Source organism: Rana temporaria, chromosome 4, assembly GCF_905171775.1.
Source record: "Rana temporaria chromosome 4, aRanTem1.1, whole genome shotgun sequence".
NCBI lineage: Eukaryota > Metazoa > Chordata > Amphibia > Anura > Ranidae > Rana > Rana temporaria.
The window spans coordinates 374,243,213-374,270,481 of record NC_053492.1 but is presented as its reverse complement, the minus strand read 5'-3'; the positions used below and the strand labels follow the sequence as shown (position 1 = coordinate 374,270,481).

The window sequence follows — 27,269 nt, the reverse complement described above, 5'->3', positions numbered from 1 at the left end:
GAGCAAGTACAATGTGGATGACGTTTAGGCCTCTTGTCATGCAGACATGTTGTTCCACACTCCCTGTTGGCTCCAATGTCTAGAGCTCGTTATGCTGCCGCCCTGCCCTCTTTAAAGAAGGCAACGGCAGTCATTGGTTCTGCTGTGGATATTGGACTAGGCGAGCACTGTGCACCAGATGGGATACTGGTGTTGGCAGTGCATTCTCTCCCATGGGGAGTATATAGAGTGGTTTGGTAGTTCATTTGGCCTTGGGGAGGCACTGGTGGTACTACCCTTTGTTTCTTTTCCTGGAAGGTGCAGTTGGACTGGTAAGCCTGTTAGAGTCTTGTGTTCATTTGGGGGAGCTTTTTTCATCTCCTATTATTTTCACAGATATAACATTGCTTACGGAGGGGCTGGGGGGGCTTGCTGGGGTGCAAGTATCTGGTCTTGCCTAGGGTGCAAAATAGCCTAGCACCAGCCCTGTTGCCAGTGACACTGTTTTGTCATTGCTCACCATATTGTATCTCTGGAGAAGCAGCATTGCCACCCTAGGACATGACTACAGAACACCACCCTTTCTCCTCTTCACGGTTACATAAGGGAGGTGGAGGTTGTTTTGTAGTCCACACAGAGAGCTGGAAACATTGTAACTGATAACAGCCAGCAGAGGCACATTGCATAGGACATTAGGAGCTTAAATGATTCTGGCAGGATTAACATATATTTTTAGGGTTTACATACACTCAAAAAATAAATGTTACCATTTTTTTTTCACTCTTCAGAGCTGCTGTTACGACAGAAGGTTGGAGGACATACAGTATGTAACGAGTGAAGCCCCCCATCCTGGTAAATCAGATGTCATTAGTGGATCCCACAGACAGGTAAGTTCCCTCTGAAATCTATTCATACTGTGCATAGTCCATTGTCAAAAGACTTTTGCCGCGTACACACGATAATTTTAGGGTTGTAAAAAACTATGTTTTTCAGGCTCTAGAAAAAAACAATGTTTTTTTCAACTTGACCAATAAAACGGCCTTGCCTACACACGATCGTGAAAAAAAATACTCTAGCAAAGCGTGGTGACGTACAACACGTACAACGGCACTATAAAGGGGAAGTTCCATTCGGATGGCGCCACCCTGGGGGCTGCTTTTGCTGATTTAGTGTTAGTAAAAGTTTGGTGAGAGACGATTCGCGCTTTTCAGTCTGTTACAGCGTGATAAATGTGCCATCTCCATTACGAACGCTATTTTTACCAGAACGAGCGCTCCCGTCTCATAACTTGCTTCTGAGCATGCGCGTTATTTTCACGTTGTTAAAGCCTACACACGACCATTTTTTTACGACGTTAAAAACGTCAACGTGAAAAACGACGCAAAAATTTAGAGCATGTTCTAAATTTTAATGCCCATTTTTAATGTCGCGAAAAATGCTCTGGAGCCCACACACGATCCTTTTTTAATGACATTAAAAAAAAAAATTCACATCGCGAAAAACGGTCGTGTGTACGCGGCATTATGACTCAGGTCAATGGACCTTCTTATGAAATGCTTTTGAAAGACTAAAGTGACAATTGACAAGAAAAAGCTACATTTATTCTGCCTTTGCCTGTGGCCAGGCATGCTTAAACATAGCTTCTCACCTGCCATGTCTACTACTCAAAGTCAGTAGCATTTTGCTAACCTGCTAACCAGCAATTTAAAAACATCCAAACACTCATGTTAGGGGCTCACGTAGGAGGGCATTTTTTCTCCGTTTGACATGTGTTTGGAAAAATGCCCTTCTACGCGAGCGCCTAACTTGAGTGTTTGGATATTTTTAAATTGCTTGAAAATCTATCACAGCTGCAAATTGTAGGCTGTGGTGCATATGGTGTATGAGGATATCCTCAGAGCCAGGTGGCCCTGAAATAGGTTAAAGCATTGCGATCTACTGGTTGCCGATCCCCAGTATAGGCAATAAATCAGCTTGCTCAGGTTAGGAATTTAGAAAATGAAAGCAATCACAGCAGCAATAACCAAAAAGACGAATCACCTACTATAAAGAAGAATTACAGCATACCTAAGAGCATCAGCTGCTCATACGTCAACATGCTGATCCAGCTTGCCACTCATTGCTACACATGTGCAAAATCCAGTCTCCCCAGTCACAGCTGTAGTCCTATTTATTGGTTGTTACCGGTGGTGTCAGACTATCAGGACTGGATTTTTCTGCACTTTCCAGCAGCCACTGTGGTCAGATACACTGCGGTGGCAGCAGTTGATACTGGGGCCAGCAGAACTTTGTGAAGAGACATCTTGGGCCCCGTACACACGAGGAGACATGTCTGATGAAATCAGTCCGTGGACCGTTTTCATCGGACATGTCTCCTGGGATATTTTGGTCTGATGTGTGTACACTACATCAGACCAAAATCCCCGCGGACAGAGAACGCGTTGACGTGGCGGTGACGGTGACGCGGCGACGTGCGCAAACCAGGAAGTTCAATGCTTCCACGCATTCGTCGAATCAATTCGACGCATGCGCGGACATGTCTCCTCATGTGTACGGGGCCTTAGAGACAGTCTGAGACTGCCCTGTCTAGCCCCCTTCCCCACCCCCTGCATTATAGATAGCAGTGGACGGCACAAAGGGGCCTGTTGTCATATACTTGTTACATGCCTATAATTACAGGGTAAATCACGATTGAAGGGTTACTGCCCCCCCCCCCAGACATTACCAATATAACATTACCAATATAACCCCAAACCTCCCTCTTCCCCAATAGATCATGTCACAGCATTATTTTATCCTTCTCTTTGTTCCTTCCCAGCGCCAGAACTACATCTCCCAAAAGCCCATTCCCTACACACGGTGTGGGCAGGCACATGAGAGCCAACACAGCAGTATTGTATTGTTGGGGAAGAAATCAGTTTATATATTGAGGGACAGAGAGGGCTGGGGAAATGGTGGAATTCTGTAGTCCATCTTACAATTTTTGTTTGGGATTTTAGCACAGTGTAGTCAACCCAAATATGAGGTTAGGAGCTCACTGGATTTTTGTCTGTTTTTGTACAGACACACTTCGATCTTCAAACCCTTGACTGATTGATCAGCCTTGTGCTACACTGAGGGTAAAGTTGAGCCCCAGATAATGAAAATATCAAGCTATTTATTCCGTAACCCCTTGAATACAAGCCCTTAATTTTCCTTCATTATCGAGAGATGTTTCAGTGCTGTGATAGCTTGTCTGACAATTTGGTATTATTATTATTATTATTATTATTATTATTATTAATAATAATAATAATAATAATAATAATATTATTATTATTATTATTATTATATTATTTTTATTATTTTGGTATTATTTAATGACCTTTTTTGTAGAAAATAAAAAAGCAATATTTTTTACTTTTTGCTATAATAAATATCCCCAAAAAGATATAAAAAAAAAACGTTTTTTTCCCCTCCGTTTAGGCCAATACGTATTCTTCTACCTATTTTTGTTAAAAAAAATCACAATAAGCGTTTATCGATTGGTTTGTGCAAACTTTATAGCGTTTACAAAATAGGAGATAGTTCTATTGCATTTTTATTAACTCTTTTTTTTTACTACCAATGGCGGCGATCAGCAATTTTTTTCGTGACTGCGACATTATGGCGGACACATCGAACTTTTTTGACACATTTTTGGGACCATTGTCATTTTCACAGCAAAAAATGCTATAAAAATGCATTGTTTACTGTGAAAATGACAGTGCAGTTTAGGAGTTAACCACTAGGGGGCGCTGTAGGGGTTATGTGTGACCTCATATGTTTTTCTAACTGTAGGGGGGCGGGGCTGGACGTGTGACGTCATTGATCGTGTTTCCCTATATTAGGGAACACACAATCAATGAAGCTTCCACTGTGGAGAATGGGGAAGCTGTGTTTACACACACCTCTCCCCGTTCTTCAGCTCCGGGGACCGATCGCGGGACTCTAGCGGCGATCGGGTCCGCGGGTCACGGAGCTTCGGACCGGGTCACGGGCGCGCGCCCGTGACACACGGCTGGGCACTTAAAGAGGACGTACAGGTACGCGCTTGTGCCCAGCCGTGCCATTCTGCCGACGTATATCTGCAGGAGGCGGTCCTTAAGTGGTTAAGAATGATGCACTAGATATATTAATATACAAGTTAATAAAGGAGGCAAAAGGGTGTAAGTGCAGCGTGGTGTGGCGGGCAGTAAACACAAAGGGGTTGATTTACTAAAAATGGCTCACTCAGAATCTGGTGCAGCTGTGCATGGTAGTCAATCAGCTTTTAACTTCAGCTTGTTCAATTAAGCGTTGATGATAAAACCTGGAAGCTGATTTGTTTCTATGCAGAGCTGCACCAGATTTTGCACTCTCCAGTTTTAGTAAATCAACCCCTCAGAAACAGGTTAGGCAATGGCAATATAGAAAGGTCCAACAACACAGTTAGGCGCGGCAGGCAGGCAGGCACGACTGTCCGGAGCCACTTATGACTTGTAACATCGCTCTGTAGGGAAAATAGGAGAGTTCAAGCGCCCAGTATATTAATGGAAAAATTGGGGGATTACACAGGATCGCTGCTGTCTAGATTCTGGAGTATCACCATTTTTTTTTAAAAAAGAAACGGGAGCAAGCAGCACAGATCTATAATCCCCACAATCTGTTTTCCCTGAAATAGGTGAATGACTAAAAAGATGTGAGTGTTAGTGTGTATACTAAAAGTATCAATCAACATAGTGAATCCAGCAGCTATATACACTGTATAACAATAGGGTGCTGGAAATTGCTGTGAATACATTCCTATAAAAATCACTAGAAAAAGTGCAAATGCTTGAAATAACCAAAATGCTAAATAAACGTGCTATTAATGAGAAAAAAAAGTGCAAAAATACTCTCCTATTCAATCGACAAGTTCATATGTGATCCATACAAATAATGTATCATCCCACAAACAAAATGTATAAAAAATATATATATAACCCAGAAAGTGACATTCATATACAGTCCCACTAACAAAATCTAAAGCAGTCGTTCTTAACTACTGTCCCCAGGACTCACTGACAGGACAGGTTTGCAAGATAACGGAAATACATCACAGGTGATATAATTTGCTTCTTGGTGATTGCAGTATTCTAGTGTGCATCACCCCAAGGTAATACTCAAAATCTAGGGGCCATATTCTCAAATACTTTACGCCTGCGTATCAGCAGATACGCAGACGTAAGTCCGATCCTATGTTTAGGTGTATTCTCAAACTGAGATACACTTAAACATGCCTAAGATACGACGGCCTGCGCCGTTGTATCTTAGGCTGCAATATTTACGCTGACCGCTAGGTGGCGGTCAGCGTAGAATATGCAAATGACTAGTCACGCCGATTCTCTAACGTACGCTTGCCCGCCGTAGTGTTTTAACGTCGTTTCCGTAAGCGATACGCGGCGTAAAGATAAAGATGCCCCCTAGGTGGCGTACTCAATGTTAAGTATGGCCGTCGATCCCGCGTCGAAATTTGAAAATTTAACGTCGTTTGCGTAAGTCGTCCGTGAATGGCGCTGGACGCCATTTACGTTACAGTCAAAACAAATGATGTCCGTGAGACGTCATTTAGCGCAATGCACGTCGGGTAATTTACCCGACGGAGCATGCGCATTACGATCGGCCCGGGAGCGCGCCTAATTTAAATGATCCACGCCCCCTACCAGGATCATTTGAATTAGGAGGGCTTGCGCGGGTGGACTTTACGCGACGCCGCCGCAAGTTTACAGGTAAGTGGTTTGGGAATCAGGCACTTGCCACTTAAACTTGCGGCGGCGTAACGTAAAGGACATACGTTCCGCCGCCTCAGATATTTAAGAATATGCCCCTAGGTCTCTTAGTATACAGCACAATGCATCGGTCTCTCTGTATACAGTACAGTACATGGATCTCTTTACAAAAACCTGTTGCTAACAAAGCTCAAGCCAAAATTTCCACACACATGTCATTAAGTCAGAGCATGGACATATCCACCTCTCTCTCTATCCTTTCTCTTAAAAATGTCACTTATATTGTACTCATTAATCCATTATAGTCTCCCTAAACTTAGCCAATGCATATGTCTCTCTGTATACAGCACAATGCATAGGTCTCTCTGTATACAGCACAATGCATAGGTCTCTCTGTATACAGCACAATGCATAGGTCTCTCTGTATACAGCACAATGCATAGGTCTCTGTATACAGCAAAATGCATGGGTCTCTCTGTATACAGCACAATGCATAGGTCTCTCTGTATACAGCAAAATGCATGGGTCTCTCTGTATACAGCACAATGCATAGGTCTCTCTGTATACAGCACAATGCATAGGTCTCTCTGTATACAGCACAATGCATAAGTCTCTCTGTATACAGCACAATGCATGGGTCTTTCTGTATACAGCACAATGCATAGGTCTCTCTGTATACAGAACAATGCATCGGTCTCTCTGTATACAGTACAGTACATGGATCTCTTTACAAAAACCTGTTGCTAACAAAGCTCAATAGCTCAAGCCAAAATTTACACACACATGTCATTAAGTCAGAGCATGGACATATCCACCTCTCTCTCTATCCTTTCTCTTAAAAATTTCACTTATATTGTACTCATTAATCCATCATAGTCTCCCTAAACTTAGCCAATGCATATGTCTCTCTGTATACAGCACAATGCATAGGTCTCTCTGTATACAGCACAATGCATAGGTCTCTCTGTATACAGCACAATGCATAGGTCTCTCTGTATACAGCAAAATGCATGGGTCTCTCTGTATACAGCACAATGCATAGGTCTCTCTGTATACAGCGCAATGCATAGGTCTCTCTGTATACAGCACAATGCATAGGTCTCTCTGTATACAGCAAAATGCATGGGTCTCTCTGTATACAGCACAATGCATAGGTCTCTCTGTATACAGCACAATGCATAGGTCTCTCTGTATACAGCACAATGCATAGGTCTCTCTGTATACAGCACAATGCATGGGTCTTTCTGTATACAGCACAATGCATAGGTCTCTCTGTATACAGAACAATGCATCGGTCTCTCTGTATACAGTACAGTACATGGATCTCTTTACAAAAACCTGTTGCTAACAAAGCTCAATAGCTCAAGCCAAAATTTCCACACACATGTCATTAGGTCAAAGCATGGACATATCCACCTCTCTCTCTCTCCTTTCTCTTAAAAAATCACTTATATTGTACTCATTAATCCATTATAGTCTCCCTAAACTTAGCCAAACTTGCCTCTTACAACATTACTCAGTATATGAATCCCAAAGCTGCAAGGCAGAGTTTGTTTGCAACATCATTCACATAAATAAGCTAAAAATAACAAATAAATGCAGCTGAGTGCGTCATCTATTTGTATATATGTACAATGTATGTGCATATGTATATTTATCACTTTTACAGCAAATTATGTTTTTCTTACCTAGGCAGTAGGAATGTGTGGGTGTGTATGTAGGTCTGTTCATATTTTTATGCATAGGTTATTGTTTTAGGTAAACATTGTAAATAGAATTAAAGGTACTTCTCTGATTAAATATATAAAAATGATAGATCATGGCCATGACCATGAAGATAAAGTGTAGTAGAAGTCATAAATTCTAACATCTTTATGAAGTATCTGATAATAAGTATCACCGTTAAACTGATAGGCTGATAACTTTATAATTGCACTGCTTCTCCCCTGGTTTTCCGTTATCATTAATACTTTTGTTTGCCATGAAAGTAATGATTCTCTTCAAAAAAAATGGTTGCCTCCCACACATTTAACATTTGACTCTCGCAAAGCCTTTTTCTCCATGCTCTGATCCAACACCTCAGTACATTATTGCGTTGTACATATCCTTTCCTCCCACATACAGTTTATAAATGTGCTGTACTATTCTCCAGCAAATTGTGTTATGCACTGTATTATTACATAGCATCCAATATCTATCTCTTCCATCACCATTTGTTCAACATATTCATTTTTTCTTGCAAAATGACTCATCCTAGTACATGTGGACATTCTTTTATATGAATGAATATGCATGATAGATGATTTCTGGGAACATAAAGTGCTGTGCAGAAAGGCATATAATCTGTATTTATCGACACAGACTTTTTTTCTGAAATGATCGTTTAAATTGTAAGCTTACGAAATATCATTTAAGCAAAGCTTGCTCTTTTAAAATGTTGCTTTTTAATGCCTTAATGCCAATCACAGTGGCCACATGATACAGATACAGAAGTCCCGTCAACTCCTGGGCATTAAAGCCCACTTAAAGGGCCGCTGGGAGGTGGCGTGGCTTCTGTATCATGTGACCAGTTTGATTGGCTCTCACAGCGGTCAAATAATCATGAGCCTGTCCTGCTGGCTCCCAATTAGAAGCCTTGGTAGAGGACTGCCAATGACAGCTTGGTTAGTGTTGTGGGAGCAATCTCATGTCGGCGACCGCTAAAGCCCACCTATCTTGCTGCTGCATATATGAGTTATGTATTCGTCAAGAAGTCAGTTTTTTTCTGTTCTGCTAAGTAAATGTTCACACTCAGATTGCTAACTAAATAATGTGTTCATATATTCTGCGGCATTTGCTGTGTTCTTAAAACTGCATTATCACCACAAGGTACTACAGTAAATACTCCCAATGCTTTCTCTTACATAAGTAATTCTTTAACCACTTCAGCCCCGGACCATTTTGCTGGTCAATGACAACACCCAGTGCCCTCCCTTTTTGACCCAGCTTTTGACAAACTATTTAAAATTCGGCCACTCCTAAATCATTTCTCTGAAAAATTCCCCCAGTTATATATCCCTGAACAGAATATCTCCGTGGATGAGTCCCTTGTAAAATTCTCAGGCAGGCTGGGCATCAAACAGTTCATCCCCAGCAAAGGGGCCCGATATGGGGTTAAAATGTACATGCTATGTGACCGAGTCACGGGGAACATCTACTCCTCCCTGGTGTACGAAGGGAAGGACTCCCAACTGCATCCCCCCGAATGCCCAGAGTACATCAGAGCCAGCGGAAAAGTGGTCTGGGAGCTTGTCTATCCACTGCTTGGAAAGGGATACCACCTTTATGTGGATAATTATTATACTAGCTTGCCCCTGTTTCGCAATCTTCACCGGAGGGACACCCCAGCATGTGGCCCAGTAAGAGCCAATAGAAAGGGCTTCCCACAAAAACTGGTCAATGAAAAGCTACAACTCGGGGAGACGGCATTATTGAGGAACCAGGAGCTATTGGCTGTCAAGTGGAGGGACAGACGAAACGTCCACATTCTTACAAAGATCCACAATGACACCTACGTGGAAGTCCCCAAAAGAAACGGCCCAATTAAAAAAAAACATCTTGTGTCTATGAATACAATTTGTTTATGGGGGGAGTGGACTTCAACGATCAGATGATTGAACCCTACCTTCCCACAAGAAAATCCCGCCACTGGTATAAAAAAGTGTCCATTTATTTTTTCAATTTGGCCATGTATAACACTTATGTTATTTACAAAAAAATCTACAGAAAACCCTGTATACTATCTGCACTACCAAGAAGTTATCACCCGCCCTTTTGTACCCTGAAAGCCCACCAGAAAATAATCACTCTGATTCCATGAGCAGACTCCATGAACGGCACTTCCCTGAGAAAACCCCCTCTCGTGAAAGAGACTACAGACGTCAGAAAAAATGCCGTGTGTGCTCCAGAGGAGGAGTCAGAAAAGACACCGTGTATTATTGTCCCGATTGTCCTTCCCAACCAGGCCTCTGTATAGGTGTATGTTTCCGCCGTTACCATACTTCCTGTCATTTTCCTCCACACTCCTTATGCCACTGCACTGTACATACCTCTGCCTTCTCCGGAACCGACCCTGGCCTGTTATACGACCACACTTTTGCCTAACACTAAACATACCTCTGCCTTCTCCGGAACTGACCCTGGCCTGTTATACGACCACGCTTCTGCCTAACGCTTAACTGTACCTAACTCTGCCTGCTTCGGAACTGACCCTGGCCTGTTATACGACCATGCTTCTGCCTAACGCTTAACTGTACCTACCTCTGCCTGCTCTGGAACTGACCCTGGCCTGTTATACGACCATGCTTCTGCCTAACGCTTAACTATACCTACCTCTGCCTGCTCTGGAACTGACCCTGGCCTGTTATACGACCATGCTTCTGCCTAACGCTTAACTATACCTACCTCTGCCTGCTCTGGAACTGACCCTGGACTGTTTGACCACGTTTTTTGCCTGCCTCTTGGTTTGATCTTTTACCCTGCTATGCTAGTGGGAACACAGGGGTCTCACATATGTGAGGGGCTCCAGAATTGTTTTTCTGGATGAAGAAAACTAATTGTTTAGTTTTCTCATTTCCGGATTAGGGTCTGGAAACTCGGAGGCTTCAAAGAGATTTGAGTGGGAGAAGCCTCTACTCCTGTCCCCATTCTTTCCTGACCTGCGACTTGGACCATGTACCTGCTTACTACCCGGACCAATATTTTGGCACTGCTGGCAATGTTTCTACTTGCACTGGCCCTGGACTGTATATGGACAGTATCCCTGCCTGTACTGACTATGGACAATATTCCTACCTGCTGCCTGGATAATTCCATTCACTGTCGCTGACCACGTCCCTGCCTTTTGCCTGGTTCAGGGCTCTCCTTCTGTGGACAATTGCACTACTAAAACCACAGGTAATCTTTTTTTTTATTTTTTTACCCATTACTCAGCAGAATGTATTTTAGGGTGTAATTCTTGGTATGTACATGCTGTGTTTAGAAATATGAAGGGCCTTCAAAAATGTGATAGATTGTAAGAAAATTGGATGTGTAATTTATGCTCCTAGAATGCCTGAAGTTGCTACTTCAGTCTTGGGCCTCTGTATGTGGCCAGGTTGTGTAAAAGTCTCACACATGTGGTATTGCCATACTCAGGAGGAGTAGCAGAATATATTTTGGGGTGTAATTTTTGCTATGTACATGCTATGTGTTGGAAATATCCTATAAATGAACAACTTTGTGTAAAAAAAAATAGTTTTCATTTTTTTTACACATATTCCAAAAACATCTGGAAAAAAATGAACCGTTCAAAAGACTCATTATGCCTCATAGATTATACGTTGGGGTGTTAACTTTCCAAAATGGGGTCACTTTGTGGGCGTTTCAATTGTCCTGGTGCTCCAGGGCCTTCAAAAATGTAATAGGTGGTTGAGAGATTAGGGGCCGGATTCAGATACATCGCCGTAACTTAGGGCGTAAGTTCCGTATGCAGAAAGGACTTGCGCCCTTAGTTACGGCGGCGTAACGTATGTTGTGCGGCGTAAGCCCCCCTAATTTAAATGGGGATGATGTGGGCATGTTTTATTTAAATCAATGGTGACCCCGCGTATTTGACGTATTTTACGAACGCGCATGCGCCGTTCGGGAATAATCCCAGTGCGCATGCTCGAAATTACGCCGCAAGTCGTCATTGCTTTAGACGTGAGCGTAACTTACGTACAGCCCTATTCGCGAACGACTTACGCAAACAACGTAAAATTTACAAAACTCGAACGCGGGAACGACGTCCATACTTAACATTAGCTACGCCTCATATAGCAGGGGTAACTTTACGCCGAAAAAAGCCTAACGTAAATGGCGTAAAAAAATGCGCCTGCCGGACGTACATTTCTCAATCAGCGTAAATACCTAATTAGCATATTAATCGCGTAACTATACGGAAGCGCCACCTAGCGGCCAGCGTAAATATGCAGCCTAAGATACGACGGTGTAAGACACTTACGCCGGTCGGATCTTAGGGAAATCTATGCGTGACTGATTCTCTGAATCAGGCGCATAGATACGACGGGCCGCACTCAGATACGACGGCGTATCTGGAGATACGGCGTCGTATCTCGTTCCTGAATCCGGGCCACTATGTGTAATTTATGCTCCTAGAATGCCTGAAGTTGCTACTTCAGTGTTGGGTCTCTGTATGTGGCCAGGCTGTGTAAAAGTCTCACACATGTCAGTGGCGGCTGGTGAAGTTTTAGGATGGGGGGGCGCCAGACCCGCCCTTCCTTTTTGACCCCTCCCACTTGGTGGAAATGGGCGTGGTTTAATCAAAATAGTGGTCGTAGCTCTAAGGTGGTGTGGTCAGCATCTGAGATGAACGAGGGTTGGAGGGAGAGAGAGGGACAGCAGGCCCAGATTCTACACAACAATATAAATGTGTATTCTAGAAAGTTTAACAATCAGCAGATAAAGATACTTCAATCATCACGGCACCATGGTTGTTATGGTGTCAGAATGATTGAAGCGCATTATTTCTATTATTACATTGCAATATAAAATGAAACCATTCAACTCACCATAATGCCGAATCAGTGGGAGCCCCGAGCGTGTCGCCTGCCACCAGATGCCATCACGTGTCCCCAGCGGAGTCCCTCCTTTACATCACGTGTCCCCAGCGGAGTTCAGGGCTGGACTGGGACAAAAATTTGGCCCTGGACTTCATCCAGACTGGCCCACTTTGACAGGTCTGTCTGTAATTGATGGGACAGCGACTGTCCCATCAATTACAGCGACTGTCCCATCAATTACAGCAACTGTCCCATCAATAGCAGCAACTGCCCCATCAATTACAGCAAATGTCCCATCAATTACAGCGACTGTCCCATCAATTACAGCAAATGTCCCATCAATTACAGCAACTGTCCCATCAATTACAGCAACTGTCCCATCAATAGCAGCGACTGTCCCATCAATTACAGCAACTGCCCCACCAATTACAGCAAATGTCCCATCAATTACAGCGACTGCCCCATCAATTACAGCTAATGTCCCATCAATTACAGCAAATGTCCCATCAATTACAGCAAATGTCCCATCATTTACAGCAAATGTCCCATCAATTACAGCAAATGTCCCATCAATTACAGCAAATGTCCCATCAATTACAGCAACTGTCCCATCAATTGCAGCGACTGTCCCATCAATTACAGCAACTGTCCCATCAATTACAGCAACTGTCCCATCAATTACAGCAACTGTCCCATCAATTACAGCAACTGTCCCATCAATTACAGCAACTGTCCCATCAATAACAGCAACTGCCCCATCAATTACAGCAAATGTCCCATCAATTACAGCGACTGCCCCATCAATTACAGCAAATGTCCCATCAATTACAGCAAATGTCCCATCATTTACAGCAAATGTCCCATCAATTACAGCAAATGTCCCATCAATTACAGCGACTGCCCCATCAATTACAGCAACTGTCCCATCAATTGCAGCAAATGTCCCATCAATTACAGCAACTGCCCCATCAATTACAGCGACTGCTCCATCAATTGCAGAGACTGCCCCATCAATTGCAGCGACTGCCCCATCAATTGCAGCGACTGCCCCATCAATTGCAGCGACTACCCCATCAATTGCAGAGACTGCCCCATCAATTGCAGCGACTGTCCCATCAATTACAGCGACTGTCCCATCAATAGCAGCGACTGCCCCATCAATTACAGCGACTGTCCCATCAATAGCAGCGACTGCCCCATCAATTACAGCGACTGCCCCATCAATTGCAGCGACTGCCCCATCAATTACAGCAACTGCCCCATCAATTACAGCAAATGTCCAATCAATTACAGCAAATGTCCCATCAATTACAGCAACTGCCCCATCATTTACAGCAAATGTCCCATCATTTACAGCAAATGTCCCATCAATTACAGCAAATGTCCCATCAATTACAGCGACTGTCCCATCAATTACAGCAACTGCCCCATCAATTGCAGAGACTGCCTCATCAATAGCAGCAACTGCCCCATCAATAGCAGCAACTGCCCTGTTAATTAAGGGGGGTGCCACCGAAATTCCCCCCAAAAATTACATTTTTTTTTAAAGATGTTAATAGGGGGGGGGGGATATTGCCACCAAAATTCCCCCTGAAAAGTACATTATTTTTAAATCTGACAAACAGGGGGGGGCCGCCGAAATTCGCCCTGAAAATGACATTATTTTTCATGATGATGATAAGCGGGGGGGGGGGGCTGCGGGTGCCGCCGAAATTAGCCCTAAAAAATGACATTCTTATTCATGATGATAAGCGGGGGGGGGCCGGGGGGGGGTGCCACCGACGACCTCACCTTTTGAAAGGAAAATTCAAAAGAGGGGCAGCAGCAGCACTTACTATTTTGGTGGAGCCGAGCCATGCCTGTGGACGAGTCTGCTCCTCACACTTCCTGTCTCCTCTCTCTCAGGAGCGATGAGAGAGAGACAACAGGAAGTGACATCATGGCCTTAGATGTCAATCAATCTGCCCGGCCGTAGTAATAGACACTACGAGCGCCGGGCAGACACTGTGGCTACCCGGTAAGCGCCACAAGGCGGTTCTAAAGCCCGCAAATGAAGCGCCGCGTCTGCAATCTTGTGATTGCATGGACGTAGCGCTTCCCATAACGCACGTGGCCGGCGCCACATAGTGCATTTGTTAAAAAAAAAATTGAAATTAAACATTTTTTTTCTTAAAGGGGCCGTTTTAAAAAAAAAAAACTTTTTTTTTTTTTTTGTGACTACAGGAGGGGGGGCGGCGCCCGGGCGCCCCTATGGACGAGCCGCCACTGATGTGGTATTGCCATACTCAGGAGGAGCAGCAGAATATATTTTGGGGTGTCATTTGTGGAATGGGGGAAAAAATTACAACTTCAAAAAACTAACTATGCCTCTAACTAACTACCTTGGAATGTCTACTTTCCAAAAAGGGGTCATTTGGGGGTATTTGTACTTTCCTGGCTTGTTAGGGTCTCAAGAAATGAGATAGGCTGTCAGTATATCCGGAGTGATCAAATTGATCAATTTTCAGTAATTGGCACCATAGCTTGTAGACCCTATAACTTTCACCCAGACTAAAAAATATCCACACATTTTTTGTTGTACCAAAGATATGTAGCAGTATACATTTTTGGCCAAATTTATGAAGAAAAATTACTTTTTCGCAAAATTTTATAATAGAAATTAAGAATTTTGTTTTTTTTACAAAATTTACGTTCTTTTTTCATTTATAGCGAAAAAAATAAAAAACCGCAGAGGTGATCAAATGCCACCAAAAGAAACCTCTATTTGTGTGAAAAAAATTACGAAAGTTTCATATGGATACAGTGTTGCATGACTGAGTAATTGTCATTCAAAATGTAAGAGCACCGAAAGCTGAAAATTGGTCTGGTTATTAAGGGGGTTTAAGTGCCCGGTTGTCAAGTGGTTAAAGAAGAAGATACAGGTCTGTGAGAGCCAGAAATCTTGCTTGTTTGTAGGAAACCAAATACTTATTTTCCACCATAATTTGCAAATAAATTCTTTCCAAATCAGACAATGTGATTGTCTGGATTTGATTCCACATTTTGACTCTCATAGTTGAGGTACACCTATGATGACAATTACAGGCCTCTCATCTTTTCAAGTGGGAGAACTTGCACAATTGGTGGCTGACTAAATACTTTTTTGCCCCACTGTATGTGCCACAGGTCTCTGCCAGGATTTTTAAAGATGGAGAGGACGGGCAGGGCCAGCAGTACAGTGGGCTGAAGTTTCTCTTTAATGTAAAATCAATATCTATTTTTCAGTATGTTTTGCATCATGCCATCATGCAATAAGCCAGTGCCCTGCAATTAGTAACCTGCCACACACACTCCTTCAGTAGATCATTAGGCTGTCTATCAGATCTGCAGGAGCCATGTGCAGACCAGATAGGCAGCATACCAGTTTACTGAAGGAGTGTGCATAGCAAGTTGAGAACCCAACTTCTAAACACATGGCATTGGCTTAGCGTTGTCAGCCAATTCAGGAGGAACTGTTACTAGCGGCCTCATAAATACTGGATCCAGATTAATCATTATCTGATTTCTATGGTCACCTTTACAGTGCTGCAGGGGCGGACTTACCATTCAGGCACTCGGCACTGCCCGAGGGCCCCATGCCACTAGGGGGCCCCATCAGGGTTGCCAGCCTCAGTAAAACCAGGGACAGTATGTAAAAATCTGTGTTTTTAAAAAAATCACAAAATTATAGCTGCCCCCACCTCTCCAGTACCTTTTCAGTGAGTGTATGTGTATTCTGTGTGTATGTATACTGTATGTGTGTGTGTATACTGTGTGGCCCTATAATCTATTGCCTGGGGGCCCCATTATTTACCTATTGCCCAGGGGCCCCATAATCTCCTATTGCCAGGGGCCCCATCATCTTCTATTGCCCGGGGGCCCCATAATATCCTATTGCCCAGGGGCCCCATGAGTTGTCAGTCCGCCCCTGCAGTGCTGATAAATATTAGCATATCGTTGACTATATATTTTAGATCTATGTTATCTTTTGAATATTTGTTATGTATTGTATAAACAGAATGTGTTTTTTCTCTTTATTGGGTGGGCTTTTGAAAGTTAGAAGGGAAATTTCATATTGAGGACCAGCATCAACATGCCTGATCGAGTATGTTAGTCTGGATGAAATATGAGGGCTTATTAGTAGAATTATTGACATCATTTTCCACCATATTTCACTGTTCTTTCATGCAAGATACTCTTTTCCAAACTGAAAATATCAAAGAAGTCAGCAATAAGTAGAGGAGATAAATTATGTGTCTTCATAACTTCATTAAAGAGAATGTATAGTGATTTTTATTATGTTTTAATTTTTATTTTTTTATTTCTATTTGTTTTAGTCCGGTAAATTTAAAACATTTGCATGTTAAAATATGTAGGGCTAGATTCAGCAAAGAATTAAGCCGGTGTATCCATAGATACGCCACGTAAATTCAAAGCTGCGCCGGCGTATCTACTTTCTGTATTCAGAAAGCTAGATACGCCGACATTAGCCTAAGATCCGACTGGCGTAATTCTATTACGCCGTCGTATCTTAGGGTGCATTCTCACGCTGGCCGCTAGGTGGCGCTTCCATTGTTTTCGGCGTAGAATATGCAAATTACCTAGTTACGTCGATTCACAAACGTACGTGCGCCCGGCGTTCGTTTTTTATGTCGTTTGCATAAGGCTTTTTCGGCGTAACGTTGTGCCTGCTTCTATGAGGCACACTCAATATTAAGTATGGACGTCGTTCCCGCTTCGATTTTTGCATTTTTTACGTTGTTTGCGTAAGTCGTTTGCGAATAGGGCTGGACGTAATTTACGTTCAAGTCGAAACCGATGACGTCCTTGCGACGTCATTTGGAGCAATGCACACTGGGATATGTACATGGACGGCGCACGTCAGGTCAACACACATTAACTTAACATACGCCCCTCCCCCTTACACATTTGAATTACGCGCGCTTACGCCGGCCCCATTTACGCTACGCCACCGCAACTTACGGAGCAAGTGCTTTGTGAATACTGCACTTGCTCCTGTAAGTTGCGGCGGCGTAGCGTAAATACGATAAGCTGCGCCGCCGTAAGATCAGGCGCAGATACCTGAATCTAGCCTGTAGTCTTCTATTTAGCCAGATGGTGGAGCTCTTGGCTTCTTTCATTGTTTTCCCTCTACCTTCAAAATGTAGAAAAAATTCTGTTTACAAAGATGGATAGATCAAGGTGAAATACACACACTGCTCTAAGAAACAAACAATAAACATAAAGTGACATCAATAAAAATAAATGTGAATCCTTGTGCGGGTGCATAAATAATAATATTAATGGCACTAGGATTCACATTTACTTTTATTGATGTCACTTTATGTTTATTGTTTGTTTCATATTTATATTTGTTACACAATTTCGATTGATTGTTGTGCCAGCTGCCTGTAAAGTCTTTTAACTTGATTTATTTTTTGTTTATCTTTTGGTAAATATAGACACTGAACTTGATGTCAATGAAGTGACTCATCCCACTTAGTCTGGGGTTTTAATTCTGCGCTATCTCTTTAGGTAACCCATACATCCCTTAGAATCCCTTGTCTTTTAGTAAATGTTTATCCTGTTAAATTAAGATTTTATATACAATATATTGTCAAAAGTATTGGGACGCCGTCCTTTACACCATAAGTGCTCAACCTCCCTCCAGCTGTTGCAGAACTACAAGTCGCATGAGGCATTGCAAGGCTGAACAGTTACAAACATGGCTCCCAAATGCAGAGGCATGATGGAATTTGTAATTCTGCAACAGCTAGAGGGCCACAGGTTGAGCACCCATGCTTTACATGCACATCAACTTAAATGGTGTCTTAGTCCGTAGGGTTCAATATTGAGTTGACCCACCCTTTGCAGGTATAACATCTTCAACTCTTCTGAGAAGGCTGCCCACAAGTATGTATATGGGAATGATTGACCATTCTTTCAGAAGCGCATTTGTTAGGTCAGGCACTGATGTTGGACGAGAAGCCCTGGCTCACAGTCTCTGCTCTAATTTATCCCAAAGGTGTTCTATTGCAGTGGTCATCAACCCTGTCCTGCAGGGCCCACTAACAGGCCAGGTTTTATGTATAACCTTGGGGAGATGCAGTCTAGAATACTGCAATCACTGAGGAGCAAATGATATCAGCTGTGATGTATTTCAGTTATCTTGCAAACCTGGCCTGTTAGTGGGCCCTGCAGGACAGGGTTGATGACCACTGTTCTATTGGGTTGAGGTCAGGACTCTATGCAGGCCAGTCAAGTTCCTCCACCTCGCTCATCCATGTCTTTGTGGACCTTGCTTTGTGCACTGGTGCACAGTCATATTGGAACAGGAAAGGGCCATCCCCAAACTGTTCCCACAAAGCAGGGAGCATGAAATTGTCCAAAATGTCTTGATATGCTGACACCTTAAGAGTTCCCTTCACTGGAACTAAGGGGCCAGGCCCAACCCCTGAAAAACAACCCCAAACCATAATCCCCCCTCCACCAAATTATTTGAACCAGTATTGGGAACATATTGCACCTGTGTGGTAACCTGAGTCTGAACCTCTACTAAATGGGAGAATGGCATATTGTACAGTGACTCAGGCAGTGCCTCTGCTCTGGTGTAGTTCAGCTGCAAATACCTTGCTCCCAGGCATTGTACTCACTCGGAATCCTTGCAGAATAGGCAGTCGAGTCCATGGGTGTCTTTTGAAGTTTTATTTGCAAAAGTAGACCAGGTGGATGAATGCCCTCAAGAGGTAGAAACATATTTGTTAGGTTGAGAATTCATGATGGAGTTTTGACTTCCCATTCACCCAGCAGGCTGAAATAGCATCCAACCATCTGACCTTCCTGTGTCTTTCCTGCACCATGTACTGTATATGACTGCAGCAAGAAAACAGTGGAGGTTCTAGTATGGCTCATTGTCCCCAGCTTCTTCTTTCTCAGCAGGAACAGCATGAATTAGGTTCCTTCATATGTTGTATGTATGTATGTATGTATCAACCACACAAACGCCAATAATTTGTGGCTAGGAAACGTTCTCTGCTGTGGTCATTACAATGAAACCAATGTGGAGGGGGAAAAAATTGTCTATTGCAAACAAAAGTGTCTCTTCTCTGCACAAGAAGGTGACAGCTGTCATGTAAATGGCAATGGTGGACCAAACACCCCTGTTCCTTGTTCCACAAATTCACATTACTACAAACTGTACATAGTTCTCAGCAGTTCCTTGTACATTCCACAGTGCTTAAAATGCATGTCATACATTATTAAAACTGCAAAGACTGCTTTGATACTTCTTATATTTATCAGCAATAAAAATAGATTTTAGTAGAAATGAATGAAAGAAGAAAAGCAGACTATTTGGGGTGTTTAAGATATATTGATTTAGACATGCATGATTGATTTCTGAAGCTAAAAGCATTAGGTAATAGCTACAAGTAAATCACAAATCTCCTTTCTGCAGACACAGCAGGAGGATCAGAAAAGAAATGGCAGGAAGTTACTAAGAGAGCCAGTCGGCAGAGGAGTTTGTGCTGTTGGGAGGTAAGATTGTAAAGGATCATTTTCTTCTGCTAGCACATGCGTGGGCATACTATACTGTGTTCTGACTCACATACAACGCACTCTTCTTTCCTCTTTCTTTGACGTCTTACTGTATAATCATTTACATCTAAATGACTGGTTTGAAAATACCCCTCTTCCAGATATGGAAATATAGGGAATAATAATTCGGTCTGATTAACGCATTTTATTTATAGATTTCAAGTCTCTTTTTCTAACTAGCAGTGGTTATTATAGATTTTAAAATCCTTTACATGAAATACCGTATGTGTTTACATTACATTCCTTTCGTAAATATGTTAATATGCTGCAATCTCTAACATTGCTAATTAGTATTTACTATTATACAATAGTTGCAAACTAATCAATAAGCATACAAATGTTCAGATTAGGACCATTCAGTTATACTTAATCATATCACATGAAATAGAAAGATAATGGCCAAAAAAATCCAAAACAGCTAGCACATTGCCGCAGCACAGTGGTCTCCAAACTGTGGCCCGGGGGCCGGATGCGGCCCTTTGCTTGCTTTTATCCAGCACTTGGGGCACTGTTTAATTTACTGACACCAAAAATTCACTGGGGCAAAATTCCTATCAATGACACCAACAATGAGGTACAATTCCTTCCAATGATACCATCGATCAGGCCCAGTGACACCAAAAATTGGGCACAATTTCTCCCAAAGACACCACCAATGGGGCAAAATTCCTCCAAAAATACACCAACAATGGGGCACAATTCCTCCCAAAGACACCAGCAATGGAGCACAATTCCTCCCAAAGACACCAATAATGCGGCACAATTTGTCCCAAAGACACCAACAATGGGTCACAATTCCTCCCAAAGATACCCACATTGAGGCACAATTCGTCCCAAAGTCACCAACAATGGGGCACAATTCCTCCCAAAGACACCAACAATGGGGCACAATTCCTCCAAAAGACACCAACAATTGGGCACAATTCCTCCCAATGACACTACTGATGTGGCACAATTCCTCCCAGGCACCAATATAGAGGAACAATTCCTCCCAAAGACACCAACAATGGGGCACAGTTCCTCCCAATGACACTAATGATGGGGCGCAATTAGTCCCAAAGACACCAATAATGGGGACCAATTGCTGCCAATGAAATCAACGGTGGGGCACAGTTCCTTCCAATGACACCCAGTGATAGGGTACAGTTCACCCCAATGACACCAACAATGGGGCCCAGTTCTTCCCAATGACAAATGATGGGACAAAATTCCTCTCACTGACACCATAGATGAGGAATTTTTAACTCCCACTGATGCTGAGACAATTTATACCCCCAATGGCCACAGTCTGGCCCCCCTAGTAAACTGGCCCTTTGTGCTACGACATCTGTCGTAGCACAAAGTATAAACACAATTATCAATAAAGGAAAAGGTGGACCCGGCAAACTCAAACAAAGAAAAAAAAAAAGAGTCTCCTTATAACACCATCCCATTAGTTTCAAATTCCATACAATGTAAATTCCCCTAATGAAGGAAGGCTGAGATCCAACCGGATACAAGGTTATTTCTCCACTGGGGACTTTAAATGTGCCAAACAAATGAGAAACCAAATAATATATACAAAAAAAAACCCCACATCATAAAAACATCAGTTTTATTTTATCTTGTTAAAAGATGCCATCTAGATTAAAATCAACAGTACAAAACAATCAAACAAATGTACATAGGTATAGCAAGCATGTGACATCCAACATGTTTTGCTACAAGATAATTACATAAACACAATTAGAAAACTAAAAAGAGCAGCGCTACAGTATGTGCAAATATTAACCCTTGCTTCCTATGTGTATAGATATATCTACTGTGTGACAGTCTTCACAAAATCAAAACGTGCAAAAGAATTTAAACAACAGAAAATAACAAGTGAAAGTCATATGGTGAAATTAAACACGAGTTCTTAGAGGAATATAATGGATTTAAACATCAATCCTCAGTGCTTCAAATGTTATAAGAAAGTCCAAGATTAAGGAAGTCCTCTCAACCAGCAGAAAAGTGAAAAGATCTCACATGCACCACACCACCCAAGTGAGACAAACAGGAGCTTACCAAAACAAAGGGACCGCTGCTATATAGTGGTCAAAAGGAGCTTAAAACTATTCTCGGGGGCTCTCACATCCCCACAGCTTTTCTCTATATCCACAATTAAACATAGAACCTCTGGACAGGCTCTCTCGAATGTGCCACCTCCAAAAACGCCAGCTCATACATGTGGTTAAAAGTAACAGCAACATATCATACTCCAATAAAAAGAAAACGCATTCTCTATAGTGAAGAACTCCCTGAAGACGTCAGGTATTATGAAACGCGTAGGGTGGAGCTGGGACACATGCAGAAGCGTGGCCATCTTGGATGGACATTCTTTGTGAATGCTGATAGCATTGTTATCTCCACTAAATTATAAGTGTATTGACCTAATAAAATTCATTTGTTTTATACAGATTTACAATGGAGATTTTTTTTTCTTTTTATTGCCGTATGATGTTTCACTGTTACCTTTAACCACGAGACAGCCTGTCTGGATGCTCAATTTTTTTTATTATAAGCTGACAAATTTAGAAAATGTAAAAAGGTATTTCTGGCTATTTCACCCATAATAGTTTTTACATGTTGCAATGATTTATAGCACTATATCTTTTCTACCTGCAGATGGCACCGTGTTTCCCTCACCTCTAGGTGTCTGCACTTCACACTGCACATATACAGCTGTGAGAATATGGAGTGCACTTACAGTAGGCAGAGGTTGTCTCACTTTTGTGTCCAGGTCCACTTTAACCACTTGCTTACTGGGCACATATACCCCCCTCCTGCCCAGGCGAAATTTCAGCTTCCAGCACTGCGTCGCTTTAACTGACAATTGCGCAGTCGTGCGACGTGGCTCCCAAACAAAATTGACGTCCTTTTTTCTCCCCACAAATAGAGCTTTCTTTGATCACCTGGTATTTGATCACCTCTGCGGTTTTTATTTTTTGCGCTAGAAACAAAAGAAGAGCGACAATTTTACACACACAAATCCATGTCCTTGTCTGTGTAACTGGCGAACGCGGGTGCTTGGCGGACATCGCGGCCACCAGGCACGCGCATCGGCATCTCAGTGATGCGGTGGGCGCCGGCGGCGTTCGCGCGCCCCCCAGTGGCCGGAGGAGCCGAGGATGTCTATAGACGTCTTCCCGGCAATTGAGAGCCACCTTGTGGCCGTCTTTTAACAATAGGCAGGATGCCAAGTGGTTAATAAAATGTGAAACGCCAATCATATATTACAATATTCAGCTTTAGAACATGCTTTTAAATATTTTAGTTTTTTTTTAGGACTACATTAAGGGAATGTGAAGACTGGGGCTCTGTAAAAGTTTTCTATCAACTACTTTGTGCTTCCTTTGCTAAGGTTTGGCATCCATATAATGTGATGCTATTACAGTAATGCCACGTACAGACGATCGGACATTCCGACAACAAAACCGTGGATACATTTCCAACGGATGTTGGCTCACACTTGTCTTACACGCGGTCACACAAATGTTGTCGGAAATTTCAAATGTCAAGAACGTGGTGACGTACAACGGCACTAGAAAAGGGAAGTTCAATACCAGTCTTGTTAGTAGAAGTTTGGTGAGAGATGATTCGCGCTTTTCAGCCTAATGCTTTTCGGTCTGTTACAGCGTGACAAATGTGCTATCTCCATTACGAACACTAGTTTTACCAGACCAAGCGCTTCCATCTCGTACTTGATTCAGAACATGCGTGGACTTTTGTTCATCGGAAATGTCCACACACGATCGGAATTTACGAGAATTCATTTTGTTGTCGGAAAATTTGAAAACCAGCTCCCAAATTTTTTTTGGTGGAAATCCCAACAATTGTCCGATCGAGCCTACACACGGTTGGAATTTCTGATATTAGGTCGTAGCCCTCAGGATCACCCTGTAAGGACAGAAAAGCTATGATATGGAGTCAAGTCCAGGCAGTAGGAAATCAAAAGAGTGGTCAGGTCCAGGTGATGGTCAACACTCCTAAGGCACCACATTTCAAAATGTAAAAACTAAACTTATGCCTCGTACACACGACCAGTTTTCCCATTGGAAAAACTGCCATGACAGCATTTGGCTGGGAAAACTGGCCATGTGTATGGTCCATGGCAGTTTTCCTGACAGGAAAACTGGCGGGAATCACTGTAGGAAAAATGAAAACATGTTCTTTTTTTTCCTGCCGCGATTCCCGGCGGTCTTTTTCCCGGTAGTTTCCCTATAGGAAACACTGCGGTGGACCATATATTCCCGGCCAAAGCTCTCACCGCAGTTTTCCCGATGGGAAAACCTCTGGTGAATACATGGGTAAAGTGACTGAGCAGGTTCTCGGTTCCCCCCCCCCCCCCCCCGGGATTCCCAGCAGACTTTTTACCGCTGGGAATCCCGATCGTGTGTACGGGGCATAATAGTTTTACATAATGTAGAGGCCTCTACACACTTATGACACCCAACAGTGGAGGTAATTTTTACAAAGCAATATACCTTTTCAAACCAGTACTGACTAGAATTCCAGTTTTTCTCTTCTTCTTCAGTTCCTCTGCCTCATTCAGTGAACGTGACTCCAGTGCTGACAATAAGAGGGGCAGGGGAGGGGCATACGAGGAAAGTCCATAGGTGCCTAATGTCCTCCATATCACACTATGATGGCATCAGTTATAAGGAAGCTTGTGGCTGGCCCGCATGGTGCCCAACATTGTAATGCTGCACAATAAAAACCTGCTTTGTGTATGAAGAAAAGATAGGCCTGGTTCACTTGCTGGCTTGGTGACACCCTGAAGGCTCTCCAGGGTGTCAGGTTGAAAAAAGGTTGCTCTACAGCAGGGGTCTCCGAACTGCGGCCCAAGGGCCAGATGTGGCCTTTTGTTAGCCTTTATGCGGCCTCTAGGGCACTATTCCTCCAACTGATATGAGGCACTATTCCTTCCACTGACACCAACAAGGGGGCACTATTTCTTCTGCTAATATCAATGATGGGATACCATTCCTCCTACTGATAGGGGCCCTTCTCCTTTTCCTACTGACCAACAACCCTGAGGCCACATTCATTCTTACTGGTGCTGGGCCCGGGACATTTTCTGCACCCACTTGCCACAATCTGGCCCTTTCTAAAGGCTGAAGTACAATAAAGTGGCCCTTTGTTTGAAATGTTTGATGAGTTTTTCACATTCCCATTTTATGTATATTTAATATAATGAAGTTGGAAAATAATGTCACAAATCTGCTTTTCACACATATCTTGGCTTAAGTTTTACTATGCTTATACTTAACAACTCATTAGTCTTTTAATGTTATTAATGTTTATATATTTTTCTTGTACCTAGGTAGAAGAGTTTGGAGAAATGAACCAAGGAAAGTGCAAGCATGAACATTTTCATGAAAAAGTTAACAATATACTAATGACAAAAATGGTTTAGTTCTAATGAAATCATGATGGACCTATTATTAATTACTGTACTTCAACCATGGAAGGCTAATACCACCTGCAGTGCTGTTGGTTGATGGCAAGCTGAACCATCGACTATCTTCTATTTCTCAGAAACTATAATGAAAATGAATGTCACTGGAATTGCTTAGTTCTGCTCAACTGCTATGGCCATTAAAAAGTCTACCAATGTCACACCACTCTTTGGATTTTCCACGAAGAAATAACTGAAATCCATGTCACCACTGGCAGAAGTTTGATACAGAAACTACTATTGGGGAATCTTGGCATATTAGCGAGACCTAATCTCTGAGAGACCTAATGCCTTGTATACACAATCGGAATTTCCAATGGAAAAAGTAAGACAGAATTTTTTAATCGGATATTCCAACCGTGTGTGTGCCTCATCTGAGTTTTTCCATCGGAAATTCTGACGGACTTAGAAAGAGAACATGTTCTCTTTTTTCCGATGAAAAAAATTTCGTTCGTCTGTATGGAACTCCGACGGAGGAAAAAACGTGCATGCTCAGAATCAAGTCGACGCATGCTCGGAAGCATTGGACTTAATTTTTCTTGGCTCACCGCGTTTTGAACGGTCGGAATTTGGTATAACAGTGTGTATGGAAGACGGCTTGAACGGAATTCCATCAGAAATATCCGTCTGAGTTTATCCCAGCGGAAATTTCGATCGTGTGTATGGGGCATAAGGAGAACTCAATAATGCCCATCCAAAATGGAAGTATCATTTTTAGGTAGAGTTAAACTTTTATTTTTTGGAAGGTCATGTGAGCTGCTTTTATGGTAAATTAGCACAGTGAAATTGCTTTAATTTTCTGGTACCACCTTTGCCCACACTGTCCTCCTACAACACAAGTATGGAATAGAGTCATGAACAACTAAGTATAAACCTGAACAGGAACCATTATTAAAGTGTTACTAAACCCACAACAGTAAAATCAGTATATGGAGTAAAACATGCTTGTTATACTCGCTGTGGAACCTAAGGGGTTAATCTGCATTGTGTAAAAAGGCTGTTTGATCCTGTCTTCTGCAATCTTCCTCTTCTTCCACTGTCCCCAACCCATCTCCTGATAGAACAGAGGCTAGGTGACAAGCTGCACATGCTAAGTTTGGTGTGCATTGCTAGAGTCTTTTTTTTTTTTGGGGAGAGTGCATGTGATCAGCACAGGGCCAATCAGCACGGTCCAGACAGAGGGTCAGGGGTCCTGCAGCCTCATAGGACAGTCACAGCAGAATGAAAATTCCTCCTACAAGCTTTCACCAGACACTTATAGAAGTCACAAGACTGCTCTAACTGCTGATGAGAAAATGTATTAAGCAGTTTATATTTAATAAAACTATTGCATTTCCAAGTTCTGTGTACTGTGGCAGGCCAGATATAGTGAATACAGGGTCCTGGGTTTAGTAACACTTTAATCAGAATCAAGTGGCAAAGTGTAGTACTTTTCTCATATATATATATATATATATATATATATATATATATATTTTTTTTTTTTTTTTTTTACTGTGCTATATTATTTAGTGAAAGGAAAGAAACTACGCACATCTTTGCAAATTCTTAAATGCACCATTTGATCTTTGTGCACTGCATTGTCAATAAAATATTTGAATGAATATGACCTTTTCTTTTTGTTGCATAGTTTGTAATGTAATGATCTTTATACAGCTGAAAGACAATTTTTTCCCCCTCCTCCCGGCTTTCAGCTGCTGCAGGGAGAAACACAGACACAGCCCCCCCCCCTCATGTGCCCCCCTGTCACTGTGAATATATATATATATATATTTTTTTTAATGTAAAACACAAATAAAAAAGGGCTAATTCGCACAAGTTCCCTGTTATGTTTGTGTCCACTAGTAA

The 27,269-nt window shown here is 42.5% G+C and overlaps 1 long non-coding RNA gene across 1 annotated transcript; it reads left to right on the top strand.

The window, feature by feature from the left end:
* Positions 1–25,794, top strand: LOC120937612. Its single transcript, XR_005748738.1, has 3 exons — positions 1–866; positions 19,803–19,882; positions 25,287–25,794. It is a non-coding gene; the product is annotated as an uncharacterized LOC120937612 (long non-coding RNA).
* Positions 25,795–27,269: the final 1,475 nt, after the last annotated feature.